The 20,229-nt window shown below is 46.1% G+C and overlaps 1 protein-coding gene across 1 annotated transcript in view; it reads right to left on the bottom strand.

Annotated features, from left to right (window-relative positions):
- Nucleotides 1-20,229, bottom strand: part of Taok3 (TAO kinase 3) — a 168,492-nt gene that overhangs the window by 103,282 nt on the left and 44,981 nt on the right. The window lies entirely within an intron of this gene.

Here is a 20,229-nt window from a genome sequence, read left to right as displayed (position 1 = left end):
TGCAAAGGTCCTGAGCTTAATTCCCAGCAACCACATGGTGGCTCACAACCATCTATAGTGAGATCTGGTGCCCTCTACTGCTGTGTAGGCACACATGCCAGAAGAACTCTTTATATATAACAAATAATAAATAAATATTTTTAACACACATAACTATATTTATGTTTACATATGTATTATATGTACATTTTATGCATTCATATACAATTCCAGGATACACAGATGAAAGAAAATGCATATTTGTCTTTCTGCACTTATTTTCCTTGGCATGATGATCTCTAATTGTTCCATTTTCCAGCAAGTAACATCATTTTCTTTGTCTCTGTGCCTGGATAAACATTAAGAATCCATATCACCTGAGTAGAATGACAGGTGTTAAGAAAGGAGACTACAGGATGCCCTGGTGAGGATGTGGGAAGAGGGAAGTCTAATTCATTGCAGGTGACTTCCAGCCACCATGGAAGTCAGAATGATGGTTCCTCAAAAGACTTAAGAGTAGAACCACCATGTGACCCAGCTGACCACTGATAGGCATAGCCCAGCAAGGCTAAGTCAGCAGGACACAGCAGTATCAGCAGACATAGCACTATTAACAAGAGTTAAGTTATACAACCATCACCACCTATTATGGAGGAATAAAGAACATCAAACTTTTGTTAATTGTTTCCTCTCAAAAAATATCATGGGGGTTGGAGCGATGGCACAGCGGTTAAAAGCTCTTACTGCTTTTCCACAGGCCTGGAGTTCAGTTCCCAGCACCCACATCACGTGGGTCACAATCACCTGTAACTCCAGCTCCACAGGGATCTAACGCCCTTTTCTGGACTCAAGGGGCACTGTGGTCACATGCACAGACAGATACACATAATCATAATTTTAAAAAATCTCTCAAAATATATCATGGTAATTCAAAGAATCAAGTACAAATATTCTTTGAAATAGAAGGAAATGTTACTAATATACTTAAGTCTTTGTCCAATAACTGGAGGTGGGGGGAATGGCCCACAAATAAGATTAGGGTACACAAGATTAACCACAAAGTCTTGACCTAAATGTGTCTTCAAGTGCTATTTAAGTGCATTTGAGCATCAGCAGTTCTGAATGAGCAGAACAGATGAGTGCAAGTCCCTCTGGTCAGCAGTGGGTACCATTGCCTCACTCTCCGTGTATGTAAAGCAGTTTCTTTATCTGTAGCCGATTTCCTTAAAAATTGTTAATGGTGTGAACTAAGCCTGGGATAGAATGACAGAGTGCTTACTGAGCATGTGACAGGCTCTATGCTCTGCAAACCAGAAAGCAAAGCAAACCAAACCAAACCGTAACAAAAGCCCAAACAACGGCAACGGAATGGTCACTGTCAATTTTCCATACACGTTCTTTTTCTTTCTTTGGTCTCACATAGCACAAGCTGGACTTGAACTCACTATGTAGGGAAGACGAGTTTGAACTTCTGATCTTCCTGTCTCCACTCCACTGAGTGCTGGGACTCACAGATAAAATTCAAATGTTCTTTGCAACTGCTAATGAATGGCGTCTACCCTACACACCTCAGTCAGCACTGTCACCCTGAAACTCACGCTGCCTGCGCCATTCCCCAGCTCCACACCCATAAGCCCCATCTTCATGGGCTACAACATCATCTTTGGTCATTGCAGATGGTACATGACATCCTTCCTGGTCAATACTGGAATCTTGTCCTCAGTGACCCCAGGGTCCCACATGGGCGCCACTGCTCTCTGGGATACCAAGAAGCCCACTGCAAAAATGAAGAATGATAGGCTTTGCCTGGTGAGCTAGGAACTGCTTAAGAACCACCTGGGTCATGCAGGTGTCTGCTCTCTGTTCCCAGGAAAGGGTATATAGAGTGACATTTATGTCACACGTAGTACTTATTACAAGGGTCGGGCTATCTTAGGCATGGGCCTCCGTGCTATGGGGGAAAGCCACACAAGCACACCTCTACCTCCCCCGACAAATCACACCAGCACTTAAGAGCTGTGGTAAAGTGCTGTTCTTCTGGACTGACATGGCCATTGCACTTATGGGCTCTCTACACCTGTAGTCATCTGCACAAGTTAGGGTCCATCAGTGTTTCCTCATGGATTTGGGGGGGTTGCTCATGAGACCCCTATCTCTCCCAACTACTGGTGGCTAATGGTTGTTGGGGGAAGAGTGCCACTTCCTTTAGAGGTATAGCTACTGTAATCAACCCTTCTTAAATTCAGTGGGACACACACATATATAGACATACATACACATACACACACTTATACACACATACATACACATGTAACACACACATATATACATACACACAAACACACACATATATATATACAAACATAAACACACAAACACATACACACGTACACATACACATACATACACATACAAACACACACATTAAAATAGAAAGACAACTCGCTGTGAAGGGTTTCGGTTTGAGAGGAGTGGAGGAGGGAAGGTAATGGGGAGTGAGAGTGACAAAACTGTGTTATAGAAATGTATAAGACTGTCAAACCATAAAAGAGAAAGACTCACTAAACCTCAATGTCCCCCAGTTTGAATGTGGGTACCACAGAGCCTTATTTGTCTTCTGTCCTAACTTAACTCACCTTTCTGGATATTACATTCGTATTTACTGTGGAAGTGATGGTTCTGCCAACCGGAAAACACTTTTTTTCCATTGACTCTTCCAGACGCTTATGTAGCCTGCATGTCCTAGCCCTAGATTTGGTCTCAGTGCCACCAAAACCAAGCCAAGCCAAGCCAAGCCAAGCCAAACCAAACCACCACTACCAACAACAACAAAAGAAATAGCTTCTTTTCTTCTGCTACTCCTAAAGCAAAGTGTGTATTTTTTTTTTTTTTAACAATTTAAGTTTGAAGCCCAGTGTGGTGGCACACACCTTTAATCCAGCCTTGGGAAGCAGAGGCAGGTAGATCTCTGTGAGTCTGGCCTGGTCTACATAGTGAGCTCCAGGAAGCCAGGACTCCACACTAAGACCCTGATAGAACAAAAAAGTAAGGTTAGACAGGATAACTTGAGCTGCAGTTTCAATTTACCCATAGTTCACTTGTTTATTTATGGCCCTCTGGGCACTGTTCTGAGTACTTAGAGAAACAGAACAAAGCTCCCCATTCTTGAGAAGTTTAAATTCTAGCAGAGAGAAATAAATGAGCAATTAATAATAAACATGGTAACTAATCAGCATATTAAAGGATAATGAGGGTAGGTGAGACAGCTCAGCAAGTAAAGGTGCTTGCTGCCAAGCCCAAGGGCCTTAGTTCAATGCCCAGGGTGCACATGGTAAGAAATTGTCCTCTGAACCCCGCTTGCAGGTGCCCACAGAGCCGCACATCGACTATATACACCTACAGAACAACATTTCATATAAAGAAGTAAGAGTATGATGAAAATGGAAAATAGAAGCATAAAGTTTAGATAAGATTAGGAACCCCAGGGGTGTGGGGCAAGCTGAAACTTGCATCAGGGCTGTGGGCCACAGCTCCATGAGGAAGTGAAATCTGACCCTTCTCAAATTTGGAAGCAGGTGTGTGGGAGGCCTCTTCTCCTGCTGTAAGCTGGGGAGCAGCCAGCGCAAAGCCATGCTAAGGCTGTACAGGGGCAGTGAGTGGTGGAGCAGAGCTAGGAGAGGGGTGAGTCAGGAGACTCAAAGGCAGAGCCCATAGGGCCCTGTGGAATCCCACTGCCAGGACTCCAGTCTCCCTCTGGGAAGGAGGTCTGCCATACTGATTTCTTTCTTAAAGGGTCACTCTGTGCTGAGAGCACATGGAAGCCCAGAGCCCAGCTAGGGGGCTGCTAGGATGTGCTGGTGGCCTGAGCCAAGGCGCTGTAAAGCGACAGAGCTCATTTTACCGATATAAATGTATACAACATGGCCATACATCACATAATGCTGACTCAGCCGACCATGGCAGGTCCATAAGATTCTAATGATGACATGGTTCCACTGGGAAAGCAACTGGACAGGTGTGAGGATCTGCGTTTGATCCTCCGCATCTACAAAAAAAAAAAAAAAAAGCCAGCAAGGTGACCGACCGCCTGTATCCCCAGCACTTGCTGGCCAGCCAGCCAAGCCCAATAGGAAGCTCCAGGTTCAATGAGAGACCCTGTCTCAAAAAGCAAGGTGGAGAGGGATTGAAAAAGAGAGAGGACCCTGACTAAACGCTCAATCCCCATTCTGAAAGGCAAGGAGGTTGGACATCAGAAGAAGAGGAAAACAGGAAACAACCTAGGAACCTGCCACAGAGGGCCTCCGAAAGCCTCTGCCCTGCAGACTATCAAAGCAGACGCTGAGACTTAAGGCCAACTGTTGGGCAGAGTGCATGGAATCTTATGTAAGAAGTGGGAAATAGTAAGAGCTGGAAAGGACAGGAACCCCACAAGGAGAGCAACAGAACCAGAAAATTTGAACACAGGGGTCTTCCCAGAAACTCATACTCCAACCAAGGACTATTCATGGAGATAACCTAGAACCCCTTCACAGATGTAGCACATGACAGTTCAGTGTCCAAGTGGGTTACACAGTAATGGGAACAGGGACTGCCTCTGACAAAGTCTGATTAGCCTGCTCGTTGATCACCTCCCCCTAGCGGGGGGAGCAGCCTTACCAGACCACAGAGGAAGACAATGCAGCCACTCCTGATGTGATCTGATTGACTAAGATCAGAAGGAAGGAGAAGAGAACCTCCCCTATCAGTGGACTTGGGGAGGGGCATGTGTGAAGAAAGGAGAGGGAGGGTGGGATCGGCAGGGGAGGAGGGAGGGGCTTATGGGAAATACAAAGTGAATAAAGTATAATTAATAATAAAAAAACTAAATACACCACAAAAAAATTTCATTATTTTCTACAAAGCTTCAATTACTGAAGTACTAGAAATGTTAAAAAGCAGAAACACAAATAAACAGAAAATATTTTGTGTTCAGAAAAAAAAAAGAAAAAGACACCTAACACTGGCCTCTGGCTTCAACATGTACATGTACACATACATGCACAGATATGCGGATGCATACCCCCCACGTCTACATGAACACACACACACACACACACACACACATACACATATGTACACATAAAAGATTATAATGGTCCAAAAGCTTCTTATTGCTTAGGGATGCAGCTGCATTAACGTTGCTGCATTAACATGCCAATACATGGCAGTGGGGATACTGGTGTGGACAACTGGACTTTGCATGTTGAAACACACAGGCGCTTGCTGTGTGTTATAGCAGTCTCCTGTGTGAAGCTCTCTACCCAAGTTAACAACCTAGGGGTAGGTGGTAGCCTACCACAGGGCCCAGTGTGTCCTCAGCAGTCAGGTTTGTGTGAGCCTGACCTGATGCTAGAAGTCATTCTCCCGTGAAGCAACAAGTGACAAGAGCTTCAAAAATGAGACTAGGAACCAGGCAAGGAGCTGCACTCTTCTAATCCAGCATTCTGGAGACCAAAGCAGATGGATTCCTGTTACTTTGAGGGCTGTCTGGTCTACACAGTGAGTTCCAGGACAGCCAGCGCTATATGTGAGACACTGTCTCAACGGGGGGAGAAAAGGAGGAGAATGGGAGGCAGAGGGAAAGGAAAGGGGGGAGAAGAGTAAGGGAGACAGAGACACAGAGACACAAAGAGAGAGAGAAATACACAGAGGGAGAGAGGGAAGGGAAAAAAGAGAGAGGGAGAGACAGACTGATTGATTTTAGGGCTATCTCAGTGGTAAAAGTGTTTGCCACAGAAGTCTGAGGACTGAGTTCGAATCCCTGGAAGTCATATAACTGCTGGGTGGGCATATCTGTTTATCTGAAATCCCAGCCTAGGAAGGCAGAGACAGATGATCCCCAGAGCAAGCTGGCTAAGGAAACAAGCTGCATCAGTGAGTCCTGAATTTGACTGAGAGACCCTGCCTCATTGAACAAAATGGAGGAATGATTGGTGATGATTCCTGATGTCAACTCGGGTCTCCACATTCTCAAGCACACATGCGCAAGCCTGTGTACCTCCAAACACAGGTACCTCTGACACGCACATGGAACAAACACACAGAAATGGAAAAATAAAAAATAAGAGGTTAAACTGAAAGAATAGTTACACCAAAAAGGTTCAATTAGAAGTCAGGATCCTGGGGCTGGAGGGATGGCTGAGCAGTTAAGAGCACTGGCTGCCCCCTTAAAACCCAGGTTTGGTTCCCAGCACCCACAAGGTGGTATGTGACCATCTATAACTCCAATTCCAGGGTATTTGGTGTCTTCTGACTTCCACATGCACATGGTACATGGATAAACATGCAGGCAAAACATCCCTACACACAAACTAAAATATTAATAATTTTTGAAAAGTATCCTTTTAGTGTGCAAAAAGCTATCATCTTCACTTCTCCCAGTTTAACACAGGGAATGCTCAGACGTCTACAGATATCTTGACCCGTAGTGCTATCTTGATTTTGGAATACTGTGGCCATCTTTAAAAAGCAACAAAAATACAAGCTACAGCATTACACTAAAGAGGGAACAAAATCAGGTTGAGAATTCTTTTTCTAAATCTGAGGTACTGAAGGTTTCTCGAAGTTTTCTCAATTATTGACAGGAGTTCTATTTCGTTTGGCTGAAACAATGTATTTGTAAAGAACTCCAGGTGTTTACCTCCATGGGTGATGAGGGGAAAGGGTTCTCATGGAGTATCCCGGCATGCCTCAGGAAGAGGGTCAAACTTGTCTTGTGGAGGAATCACGGACAATGGGTGTCTCTGCAGTTTTCCCCCATCTGTCCCTACCCTATGATGAAAGCCTCACGTGTTGGAGCGGGGCATGCTTACTGGGCCAGGGCCTTTCAGGACAGGGTATGAATTGCTTTTGTGCTTGATCTAGAATGTCGGCCAGGAAACCTTCGTCAAAGGAAATCAAGGCGATCGCTTGGCTGATTAGGAACTGCTAACGAATCCCTTAGAACTCAGAGGCGTAGGAGAGATGGTCATCTGAACAAGGAGTGTCTACTGGGACTCCAAGAGCGAGACCAAAGGCTCAAAAGATGGAAGGTGCACAGGAAAGTGAATCCTATCCCTGCGCTTTGGCACCCCAGACGCTGGGTCTGCTCCCGCTGAAGGGTGACTTCCGCAAGTCCTAGCTGAGTATCAAGCGAGAAGAGAGAATTCTGAGACTGTCTATGTAGGACGCCTGGGAGCTTCGATCCAAAGATGAGAGAATTATCCCAGGGGAGGATGCTCACAGGTTAAACCACCTTAAAGGGCAATGTCTGCAAACAGGCGCTCTGAATAACCTCCCTGCAGTGTGTATTAGAAGCGGATCTGCGCTCACGGGCAGCCTTTAACGTACTGAAGAGTACTTTCCAAGTTTCCTCCCTCCCAGCACTCTGCTGTTCTGCTCTGCCCTTCAGCAGTGTCAGCGTGTGTCAGTGGCCCAGTGGGCACAAGTCATCAGATGGAGTTAAGTACAAATGTTTTACATCGTGAGCCTGCCTTACTGTGGTGCTTGATAAATTTGAGATCAGTACACACTACCACAGGCGGCAGCCAATGTCACCACTGCCACAGTCGACATTAAAGCTGCAAGGAGGTGGAAATGTCAAAGCAAAAACACTCAATGACAGCTTGAATCAAACAAGCACACGAGAAATGTAAATGAGAAACCCTAGCGAACAGTAGTGTCCGTTGTGGAGAGAATTTAATGACGAAAGTTTATTTGGGTGTTTGTCAAAGTGTTAAGGGCCTTTCCCCGAATAAACTAAGCCCCTCCTCAAAGCTTAAAACTCTCAAAGGATGGGATCCAGTAACATGCTTCTTTTTATGTAAAAATGTAGTTATTAAACTAGAAAAAACCAGAGAGACAGCTCTTAGGGTAAGGCGCTTGCTCCAAGCCAGATAACCTGACTGGGATCCTCTGACTCCAAACCCCACAGGCATGAGGCTCGTGCCTGTGCATACACAGAAAATAAATAAATGTTAAAAAAAAAAAAAAAAAGCAGAGGGGCATAGGAGGAGAAGAGGGAGGGAGGGAAGGATTCGGAGGAGACAAGGGAGGGGGCCACAGCCGGGATACAAAGTGAATAAATTGTAATGAATAATTAATAAATAAATTTTAAAAAAGAAAAAAAGCTACAAGTAGTGGTCAAAATAGTCACAGTTGGAAGCAAGACAAAAGGACCTTGTCACCTTGTGGCACTTGTTTCTTCTCATCCCCTTTAAATTTTACTGGATGGCATTATTTATGGATAAGTTTTAATATCATCTTATGTGTATAGGTATTTTGCATATATGTCTGTGTATCATGTGCATGTCTGGTGCCAATAGAGGCCAAAGAGGGTGGTGGATCCCTAAAAATTGGAGTTACAGACATTTGTAAGCCTGTAAGACCTTTACAAAAAAATTTCATATGCTTTCTTTTTCTAGCCAGTATCCCTTATCATCCTCTGCTCCTATCCTAACTGGGTGAACTAAATACCACTTTGTGCGCTGGTCAGAGAAAGAGATCAGGTAGCACTGGCTTTGCACCACAGGCTGGCTGCAGTCACTCTCTGTCGGAAGTGGCAGGAGGCAGAGTGAAGACACTGGCAAGAGGAAGAATTAGGTCAAGAGCCCCAGGTCTGGGGAAGAATGACAGAGTAGCCCAGAAGATTTTGGCACAGGCACATCTATCTCTCTGAAGGTAGCCTAGCACGCCAGACAAGAATGCTGGCTCAGACACAACGGACCTCAGCTTGAATATGGGCTTCTGCCTCTGGCATGCAGCGCTGGTCAGGCAATTTAACCTTTGACCTCTTTAAGCCTACTTTCTTGCCAGTACAACAGGGATATCCCCCTTAGAGGCTGTGGAGATTAGATAGCTATTTCAAGCACAAGGCCAACTGTCACATGTCAGGTCACCCCCACCCTATCAACTCTCAGCTATGGGATTATTGACGATAAACAGCCTGCTGTTTGCTGCTCAGTGATATAAATGAACATACCTGTAAATGATACATACCTAAAAAGCAAACAACAACAAATCCAGGGCAGACATTTGAGATCACCTTTATTCCCAGAACTCAGGAGGCAGAGACAGGAGGATCTCCTCTGCAAGTTCAAGGCCAGCCTGGTCTGCATAGCAAGTTCCAGGATAGCCAGAGCTACACAGAGAAGCCCTGTTTCAAAAAACAAGCCAAACAAAAACCAAACCCCAAACAACCAACCAACCAGAAAACAAAACAAGAAAAATTCCCTTCTTTGTTTCTCTTTTCCTTTTCTCATTTTCTTTTCTTCCTTCTTCTCCCTGCACTCCCCCACCCCTCCTTTGTGGTCCCCTCTGTAGCCCAGACTAGCCTTGAGATTTCAGCTATCCCTTTCCCTTCAAACTCCCTGGGATAGGGACTACATATGCCATTACACATTGTTCAAACAATATTTTTTTCTCACACCTCAAGTAATCTCTCACAGCCCATGTCCTGCAGGTTGCAGCCCATGCTTGAAGAAGACAGGATTTATTTGCAGGAAGATCGTTTGCCACTGTCTGCATGCTTGGGACGAGTCCCAGTGCAGAAGGAATGCCCTGGCAGACCCTGCCTGCTGGCTGCTTACCTGCCACCAGCTCTTCCCTGCATCCCACTGGCAGACATTTCCTGTTCCACCATGCAGGGTGAGGCCTGATAGTCATGGCAACCTGTTAATTGCCATTGCGGTGATGGATCTAGGGATAGGCACAGGACCCAGTCCTTTCCAACAGAACCTGAGGAGACAGACATCTGTGGGAGGCTTCTGGGCATGGAACTTGGCAAAGGCAAATACCCCTATAGGGCCAGGGATACAGTTTAATGGGTAGAATTCTTTCCCTGTATGCTTGACACCCTGGGCTCCATCCTCAGCACCACATACATGAAAGCAGGCAGGGAGAGCACACCTGGAACCCCAGCACTCTTGTAGAGGTGCAGGTAGGAGAGCCAGCCACTTAAGGTCATCCTTGCCTATGTAATGCATTTGATGTCAGCCTGGACTGTGTAAGATCCGGTCTCAGACACACACACACACACACACACACACACACACACACACACACACAAAAATACACAACACCCATTAACCAACCAAAGTCCCCCTACCCCATTTGTGGGTCATTTCTCCAGCATGTAAGATCGTGGTAGTATGGTCTGCTTTGTCACCTAGGCTGTCCTGGAAACCCTGAGGTCAAGCAAATTTCTGCCACAGTCTCCTAAGGCCTCTAGGCATGTGCCACTGTGCTGTAGCCTGTCCAACTTTATTTCCTTTTGTTTTTATGTCTATGAGTATTTTGTCTGTGCGTGAGTATATGCACCACATGCATGCAGTGCCTAAGAAGGTCAGAAGAGGGCACTACATCCCCCTGACCTGGAAACAGTTGTAAACTGCCTTGTGAGTGCTAGGAATAGGACCTGAGTCTTCTTCAAGAGTACTCTTAATTGCTGAGCCGTCTCTCTAATGCAAGACTGGCAGAGTTCAAACACATGGATTTCAGTGTTACTCATACACGAATATAAACTTGCTAGATGGTGTTAAGAGAATGGATAAACCCCATGAGAATGGTGGGCTAATACCTGGGCATTCTAGAACAATTTCAGGTATACAGGTGGCTCTACCAGTCGCTGGCTAGTTGAGTGACCCTGGTATGTGGTTTATTTTTTCATTAATTTTTTTCTTAAAGGTGGGAGTCTCCTGGACTCCATGATGGCCTTGAATTGGCAATGTCACCAAGATGATTTTGAAGCTTTCATCCTCAGCTCTCATCTCCAGCGTCCTGGGACTGCACATTTACCCTCCCTCAACTGGTTTTCCTTTGAGTCATTTAAGAGTTCTAAGTCTTGGGGGCTGGAGAGATGGCACAGAGGTTAAAAGTCCTCTGACAGAGGACTCAGGTTCAGTTCCCAGCACCCACAGAGTGGCTCACAACTTCAGTTTCAGGGAACCCAATGCCCTTTTCTGGCCCCTGAAGGCATCATGTACACACAAGGAACATGTATATACACCAAACACTCATATATAAAATAAAATATAAATCCAAAAAATTATTTAAAGCCAGAGTTCTAAGTCTCATTTTTACCATCCATAAAGGACAATTATGCAGATGAATGGTAAGTGCATCGAAATGTGAGAAAAGTGATGGTGTTGATATAGAGCCTTGAATGCACCAGGCAATACCTACGATCCTTATCTTCTTGCCCTTCTTCCTCCCCCTCCCCCTCATCTTTCTTCTAGAAGCTCTATTGAGAGACTATCATATCTGAGGACAGACTGGGGAAGAAAAAAGCTGGCTATGGTGGTACATGTCTGGAATCCCAGCACTTGGAAGACTGAGGCAGGAGAGGCATAAGTTCAACACCAGCTGGACCTTGTCTCCCACCTTACAAAAGAGGAGGAAGAACCAAGAAAGCAGGCAGAGAAGGGATGAAGGGTTCATCCATTTACTCATTTACAAAACACCAAAGTTTACTGAGTAACCACAACTCATAAGGAAACGGAGGTTAGCAGGTCAGTGTACGACAGAACAATCCTACTAGAAAAGGGTTGGGTGAGGATGGAGGAAGAGCAAGAGAAGGAAATTAAGACAGGAGAAAGGGGTGTGCTGGACTCCAGAGACAAGTGAGTAGCAAGGTCAAAGGCAAGCTTTATGTAAACAGGAAATCAGGGCTTGTCTGCCTCAGAATGTCAGGAGGAAGAGAGAGACAAGGAAAGCCAAAGCTTTTCAAAACTGTGGCAGTGCAAGAGCTGCTTAGGTATGCTTCTGAAAAAAAAACAAAACACAACACCGTCTGCATATGTTAGTCACTTAGCAAACACTAAATGACTAAATAAGTGACGGGACAACTTTTTACCATAATATCTCTACAGACCTAGGCATTACAAAGAGATGTGGGGACAGGCAGATTTGTCCCGACTCTGAGGACCTTTCAGAAGTTTCGGTGAGGGCAGTGTATTTTCTACAAAAATCCCAACACCAGGGGCAGGAGAGGTGGCTCAGTGGGTAGGATGTGGGTAGCAGCATTGGCTGCTCTTGCAGAGGCACTGGATTTGGTTCCTAGCACCCCATGGCAGGCCCAGACTGTAACTCTTAGTTCTGGAAGACTTCCACCCTCTTCTGACCTCCGCATGTCATACCTGTGGTATCCAGACATACATGCAGGCAAAACAATCATACAAATAAAAATAAATTAATCTTTAAAAAAAATCCCAAGAGGACAAACTAGCATTTTGTATAAGGGTTGTTCATGATGGCTTACTGTGCAGGGTCTCAGGGGGAGGCGAGCGAGACTCTGGTGCATTATCAGGAAACTTTTTAATCCCCTGACTAAATGGGGTCAACTACCCACCCTCCAACTCCCTCACCCCATACAGTGCCACCCACTCAAGCACAGGCTATATCAGACTGAGCACATTGGTGCACACCACCTGTTCCTTCCCCTGGCTCCGTCCTCACTAGAGCAGAGGGCTCACAGCAGTTTCTGCCCTCTGTGGATGCTGTGACTTCAGTAAGGATACAGGCCTTCAACACCGCATTCCATTTGAAGCCGCCTTTCCTCCACCCTTATCCTCTCCTCTGCCTTTTTACCTTAGGAATTTGACCATTATCGCCTTCTAAACTGCAGTACATTTTCCTTAATTACACACTGTCTCCTGTTTCTCGTTGTTGATTTGTTCACTGGGGTACGAGGGATTGAACCCAGAGCCTTGTATATGCTAGGCAAATGTTCTGTCAATGAGCTACACCCTCAGCCCTTCTCTCCTGTTTCCAGAAGGTAAACTCTGCAAGGGCAGGGGTTTCAGTCTCCAACCTTTTGGTAGCTAGTATTTGGGGGGTGGGGGAACTAATTAGTTAATTTAAATACCACAAAACACTACTGTAAAGCGTCTCTTAGAAATTGTGAACTCTGCTGGAGGCTTCTTCTCTGCCCTGTATCTTTCACATCCTCAGAAGTTGCCCTGGAGGCTGGGGGAGGGGAAGAAGGCATCACTGGTCATTCTCAGCTGTGAAGGCTATGAGCTATGAGATGGACCTGCCAGGCAAGATGGGCCCCTGTGTAACAGTGGCACTATTGTTATGGGGTAACCAACTGTTCTCTGATTGAATTTAAGACCTGCTTCACAGGAGGGAATCTGTGCCGGGTACTGTAAACCTGGTCAAAATCTATAGCTGAAGACATCCTAGGCCCTAATGAATGCTGTTGTTTAATAAACTGAGAGTCAAGCTACCTTCTAACTACATATATAAATATGTTTATATAAGTATATAGACTACTCTCACCTTTAACCAGAGAAGCCTCTCTTTCCAGTGCTCTGTGGTGAGTGCAGAGATGCATGGCTGTAGGATGTGCTAAGAATAAGCAACAGATGAATACTCAGTTCTGTAGAAGACACTTCTATCATCCACCTCAGACTCAAGAAGTAGTATGGGAGAGGGAGCAGAAAGAACAGAAGAGGGGTGCAGACATGGTACAATGGTTAGGCACACAAAACAAAACTAAAAGTCACGAAATTGGGGAAAGGGCCAGGCGGGACAGGAGGTGATAGTGCTGACAGAGATGGGAGAGAACTGAGAGATGTGGAAAATGGTATAGAACACTGTGGCCAGGTAGGATGCATGCCTCCAATCCCAGCACTCAAGAGGCAGATCTACATAGTGAGTTCCAGGACAGCCAGTGCCTCCCACCTGCTGGGATTATTGGCATGTGCCACCATGCTGGACCACAGACTATAGTTTTAAGTTGTGGAAATGGCAAATCAGGTTTTTCAGATGGAATTCTTTGCCATACTCCTGCAGAGCCAAACTTTCTGACTGAACGAAACTGACCACTTTTCATCCATGGAGAGGGAAATTCCACTGAACTCCAGGAGTTTCTCATATGGGGCATTAGAAACTTCGAAGGTCTCAGGGGCCAGAGATGAGATGTGGACTTCATGAACCAGGCTGAGGACTGTGCAGAGACCTCAGACCTTCACCTTCAGATGTATTCATGGCCTCTTTCTGACTCCTTGGTCTGACCTTTGCTTAGCTATTCCAACACCAAGTGACTTCTGAGTTACTGTGGTCACACCTGACAGAACCGGCTTCAGGGTGGGAGGATTTATTCCCAAGCAGAGTTTCAATGGGTTTTGTGGCCCCAAAGAAAGAGCACAGATGTTCATGGCTGCTAGAGTGCATGGCTGAAGCAGTTCACACCATAAGGGACTAGGGCGGAAAAAAGGCGACAGGCTCTGACAGGGTAGGATCTTCAGAGCTCATGTCTCTGCTAGACTCCATCTCTAAGAGGTGCCACTGCCTCCCCATGTGGCCTTACTGGCTAAGGAGCCAGCTCAAGACAGGTTGTGATGGCAGGCATCTTTGATCCCAGTACTCAGGAGGCTGAGGCAAGGGGACCTCTGTGAGTTCCAGGCCAGCCAAGACTACCATAGTAAGACCTTTTTCCCCCTGAATTAAAAAGATTACAATAGTGGCTGAGAAAGGTGGTTCAGCATGTAAAGGAGCTGGGGTGATCTTTTGTTGCGCTGTGTAAAGATTTTCCTTCTATGTTCAAATGCTGATATCTGTACCACCAGAGAGCTGACTTTGGTGTTGTTAAGTATCACTGGTCTCACGCAACCCGTACAACAAAAACCCACAACACTTCCCTCACCTTCTCACTGGTTTAACAGAGAGATGAATGGCCTGTTGCAAAGGCAGGAGAGGAAAGCAGGACTTCCGGCAGAGATAGGAGCTCTGGGAAGGAATCTGACACAGGAAGGATTCGCCAGTGAGACACAGAGGAAGAAACACATGCCGGGACTAAGGTACTAAGAAGAGGTAATGGTCCAAGGGGTGGGATGTAAACCAGGTCAGTATTGTTAGGTTAGATAGAATAGCTGAGGATCTGCCCAGCTATAGCGCCTAAGCCCATAATAAATATAATAAGTCTGTGTCACTATGCCATCCACTGGTGGTATCAAAGAAAGTACCATTTTTATAAAGGTGCTTGCTTTCAAGCCTGATGACCTGAGTTCAATCCCAGGTCCCATATGGTAGAAGGAGAGAACTGGTTCCTGACCTCTGACCTCTACACAGGTGCCATGGCACACACAGGGTGCACATGCACACATATACTTACATACATACATACGTACGTACACAAATAAATAAAAACTGAAAATATTTTTTAATTGCAGAAGACTGGCTCAGTTGGTAGAGGGCTTGCCTAGCATTCCCCTTTAAAGGCCTGGGTTCAATGCCCAGTCCTGCAGAAAACTGGGCATGGTGGCACATACCTATAACCCCAGCCCTGGGGAAGTGGAGGCAGAAAGATCAGGAGCTCCAGGTCATCCTGGGCTACACAGAGAGTTTGAGGCCAGCCTGGGCTACACATCACCTGGTGAACTGTGATAGACATAAATTACGACCAATTTCTCTTTATTTTTAGCTGTTATGAGGGGCAGAAGGCAAACAGGCAAAAACATGGCATCCAGAGCCGGGCTGCAAGTCTCACACACCAGCACCATCTGCAGCTGCTATCTGAGAAGGGGAGAGGAGGGTTTTGCTGAAAGCAGAATGGGGTTCAAGCCCCAGGTCCATCCCTAACCTGATCAGGAACAGGTTTCAGGCCTCTGCTCAGCTCAGGGCCCTTGTCTGTACACATACACACAAGCACCTAATCTGCAGCTCTGCTTACTCTAAGGGGTTGATAGCACGGGTGCACACGCTGCTGAGCAGGGAGAACCAAGCAGGCAAAGCCTCTAGCAACCTTCACCAGTTCCTATAAACAAGCATAGTGCTAACGCAGGGCCGCTATGTGGCAAATGGAAAATGCACTAAAGACTTAACCCATGACCTTTCTTCTATGTTCTATGTGTTGCAGAGGTGGCTAAACCACCCTCAGTTCCCTTCCTCACTGCTGTAGATGTAGGGATACAACCTGACAATGGACTAGGTAGGCCAGTGGTTCTCAATCTTCCTGACACTGTGACCGTGATGACCCCCAATCATAAAATTGTTTTTGTTGCTGCTTCATAACTGTAGTTTTGCTACTATTGTGAACCATAATGTAAACATCTCTTTTTTTTCTGATGGTCTTAGGTGACTCCCATGAAAGGGAGTTCAATCCCCCAAGGGGGTCATGACCCAAATGTTGAGAACCTCTGATTTAGGCTTTCTTCATGGGGCCTTAAATTTTTCTACAAAACCCAGGTAGTGGTGACATGTGCCTTTAATTCTAACATGCGGAAGGCAGAGGCAGTTGGATCTCTGAGTTTGAGGCCATCCTGGTCTACAGAGTGAGTTCCAGGATAGCCTGGGCTGTACAGAGAAACCCTGTCTCCCCAAAGAAAGATGTTTTCATGGGAATGCTTGCTTTTCATAAATTAAAGACTATTGGGAGTCTTGGAATTGGCCACTTTAACTCTGCCTCTTATTTATAATTATTGGAATTGGTACTCTCTCACTTTTGCCCTATCTTGACTTGGATCCTTCTGGAACACATAACACTTTTGGCCATTTTTAAATCCACTTGTTTTCCTAGAGACTAAAATTAACGAAGATCTATCCTTACTTATATTTAGGAAACACAAATATTCACTCAAAATATGTCTGTATGTGTCAGGCATGTGTGTTTTCACGTGTGTGGGCCTGCATGTATGTTTTCATGAGTGTGGGTATGCATGCATGTGTAGAGGACACAGAATAACCTTGGGTATCCTTTCTCAGAGACTGTTTACCTTAGGGTTTTTGGGGGGTTTGTGGGGGTGGTATCTCATTGGCATGGAGCTTTGCCAAACAAGCGAGGTTAGCTGGCTAGTGAGCCCCAGGGGGCTCTGCTCCCCACCCCCACTTCTGAGATTATAAGTGTGTGTCACCATGCTGGAATTTTTACATGTGTGGGTGGGTTCTGAGGGTGAAGCTCAGGTCTTACACTTGCGTGGCTAGTACCTATGTGTGTAAGCTGTTCCCCAGCCTCTGACCAGGACCATTGTTCATATGAGAAAAACCAAGTTCCATGGTTCCCTCTGCCTTCCCTTCTTCTCTTCTGGCTCCTTCCTCTCCCCTACTTCTTTCCAGTGTTTCCCTACATATTTTTATGTATTTGAGGCTGGCCTTGAACATGCTATCTTCTTGCCTATTTCTGAAATCACTAGAGTGTGCCACCACATCAGCTAGGGTTCGTTTTTGAAAGGTGGGTGCTAGGCATGCTCTAGATTATAATGAAATGATTGAATCCAAAGTGTAGCAAGTGAAATCATCATCATAATAATAGCACTCACCTGCTGCTTTCAGTTTGCGGACGATCTGCACTTGGGAGCGAGTCTGTCCCACCCGCCACATTCCAGCTGCCTAACCGGCCGCTTGCAAATGACTACCAGAGTAGACACCGAGAGGGACAGAAGAACTGAAATCATAACTTTGTTACCTTTGGATTAATTGAAATGGAAGTATCTGTCAGGGTTAGCAGCCACACCACTGGAGAGTAGCTCAAGATGGTTTGAAAAGGCTCCAGTAATTACAGCAAAGCTGAATAATGATGTGACTCACCATGGGCGGACTCAGGCTCTCACTGTCCACACTGCAGATACTTCTGATGCCCAGGAGTCAGCACTGGTTTTACATTTATGAATCAACCTTCCGCCCTCCCTGCTTCTCCTGTTCCCTCCCTCCCCTGCCCCATTGCGTCGTCACATTCTCTGTTTGAAGTCATTTGTGAAAAACAACACCAAGATCAGAACTCTAACTAGGGGTCTAACCGAAGCTGGGCGATGAAGCTGACAGCCCTCCATGTCCCTGCCCCCGATGCCTCCACAATGTGAGTCTCACACTGTGGTCTCAGCTCTAAGCTCGTTTCAGCTGGACCTCAGCAAGGAAGGAGTGAGGGCAGGTGTGTCCCTGTGGTTTTCTCATGGGACACAGGAGAGCAGCTCCACCTCAAAGACACATTCCCAAACATTTCACAGCAGCAGTCTATGCTGGGCCAGAGGTCACGGTTTCTGTCATGAACTGTTAGTGAACTTCAGAGTCTGACAACTGGTTCTCAGTGCTCAACACCCCCCCACCCAAGGAAATACATCTGATCACTCAAAAACTGAGAGACATTAGGCTGCAGAGTGCTCCACTTTAAAGGCCCTTTACCATTTGTCCTGGCTGCACCACAGCACTGCTCTGGTTCGTGTCCCAATAGCTGCTCAAAGCGGGCAGCTGGGGTCATGTCTGACCTCCATTCATCTTAGAACAACAACATGAATGCTTTTGTTTGCATAAGTGTTTTAGTGGATCCAAACACTTTCAACTACTTTAATCTCCTTATAAGAAGGGGGATCCACTCCAATAATACCCACCATGGCCAGGGCATCACGCAGACATAGCTCTGCAGAAAAAAAGGCCCCAGAAAAAGGCTGCTGGCTTGTGGCATCATGATCCCTGGTTGGTAAAGCGTTCACCAGCTTAGCTCTTCCAGCTCTTTCCCCTCCTTTTTGTTTGATACTGTTTTAAACCACACTCATCTTAGTTTTGTTTCCATTGCTGGGATAAAATACTCCAACAAAAGCAACTTAGCAGAGAAGGGGTTTATGCTAACTCATGACTTCGGGAGCCTGAGCCTAGCATGGCAGGGAAGTTGGCCAAGGTGGCAGGGGTCTGAAGCTGCTGGTCCCACCCACAGGTCAGAGAGCCATTCTCCCTTCACCAAGTCCAGGGCCCACAGTCAGGGTGGCTCTTCCCACCTCAGTTAACCCCATTAAGAACTCTCCCACCCTCCAACTCCCACCACAGGCCAGCCCAGTCTGCATAGTCCCTCACTGAGACCCTCTTCCCAGGTGCCCTGACAATGGAAAGCTGACTGACCATCATAGCTTTGCACCAGGGGAGATGGCAGAGACAGATACAGCTGCACCAGCTCTTGGGCATAACCTGAACAGGTTCACTGACCACTTCTAATTAGTACTTTTTTAAAAAACTATTTTTAGATTTTATTTTAAAAAAATTATTCACTTTACATCCCGATGGTAGTCTCTTCTCTCATTTTTTCCCAGTCTCACCCACCCCCCACCTTTCCCCCCAACTCCCTTCCCTGGTCCTCAGAAAGGGGGAGCCCTCCTCCCCTACTGATTGACCTTAGCCTATCAGGTCCCATCAGGACTGCCTGCATCCTCTTCCTCTGTGGCCTGGCTAGGCTGATCCATCAGGGGGAGTGATTAAAGAGTAGGCAACAGAGTCCAGTCAGAGACAGAACCCTGTTCCCCTTACTAGGTAGCCCACATGGAGACTGAGCTGTAATGGGCTACCTAGGGGGCCTAGGTCCTCTCTGTACATGGCACTTGGTTGGTGCATCAGTCTCCGCCAGCCCTCCTGAGCCCAGATTTATTGGGTCTGTTGGTCTTCTTGTAGAGCTCCTGTCCCCTCCAGGTCCTTCTATACCACTTAGTTCTTAGAACCACTCTTTCCTTTCATCCTCCCTCTCACCCGCAAAGGTAGCTTTCCTCTTCTTCCTCCTGGCTGAGTGTGGGTACCACTCTGTCCATACCTGCTGTCACCCCATTTTTCTGCTCCTTGCCATCCATTCCTCCCATTGGCTGCTTCCTTCTCTACCATAAACAGTTGTTTCTAACAATGTTCTCTATCTGCTGTTCACACTTGTGAGCTGTGTCCAGACCTTTCTGATGTGTGGCGTACGCACGTCTCCAAACACACAAGCACACAAATTCCTCATGTGCTGTGAAACTTCAGAGGACTCAACTTAAATATGTGCCTTAGAGGGCTGGAGAGATGGCTCTGTGGTTAGGGGTACTGGCTGCTCCTGCAGAAGCCCTGGGTTTGCTTTCCAGCACCCACATGGCTCCTCACCTCCTGTAATTCCAATTATAGGAGATCCCATGCCCTCTTACGGACTCTGTGGGCACTGCAGGCTCATTGTGCTCAGACATGGATATAGGCAAACACTCATACACATGAAGTAATAATAAATAAATCTATTTTAAAAAAAGGGTGTCCTAGAAAGATTGCTAAACTTGGAGAGAATCTTTGACTGGTTAAAACTGCACTGTTCAACCTGTTTTCAGTCACTCTCTCATTGTAATGAGAATTTATGGAAAACCGAATAAAGCAAAAAGCAATGTAGGAATTATCTGGAGTTGAAGGTTTAGGTCAGCTGTAGAGTGCTTGTCTAGCACATGCCAAGACCCTGTGATCAACTACCAGCCAAACACACACACACACACACACACACACACACACACACACACACACACA

This window comes from Psammomys obesus, unplaced genomic scaffold (genome assembly GCF_907164565.1).
Source record: "Psammomys obesus unplaced genomic scaffold, mPsaObe1.curated_primary_1811, whole genome shotgun sequence".
NCBI classification, from domain to species: domain Eukaryota; kingdom Metazoa; phylum Chordata; class Mammalia; order Rodentia; family Muridae; genus Psammomys; species Psammomys obesus.
This window is presented reverse-complemented; position numbering and strand designations above follow the sequence as displayed.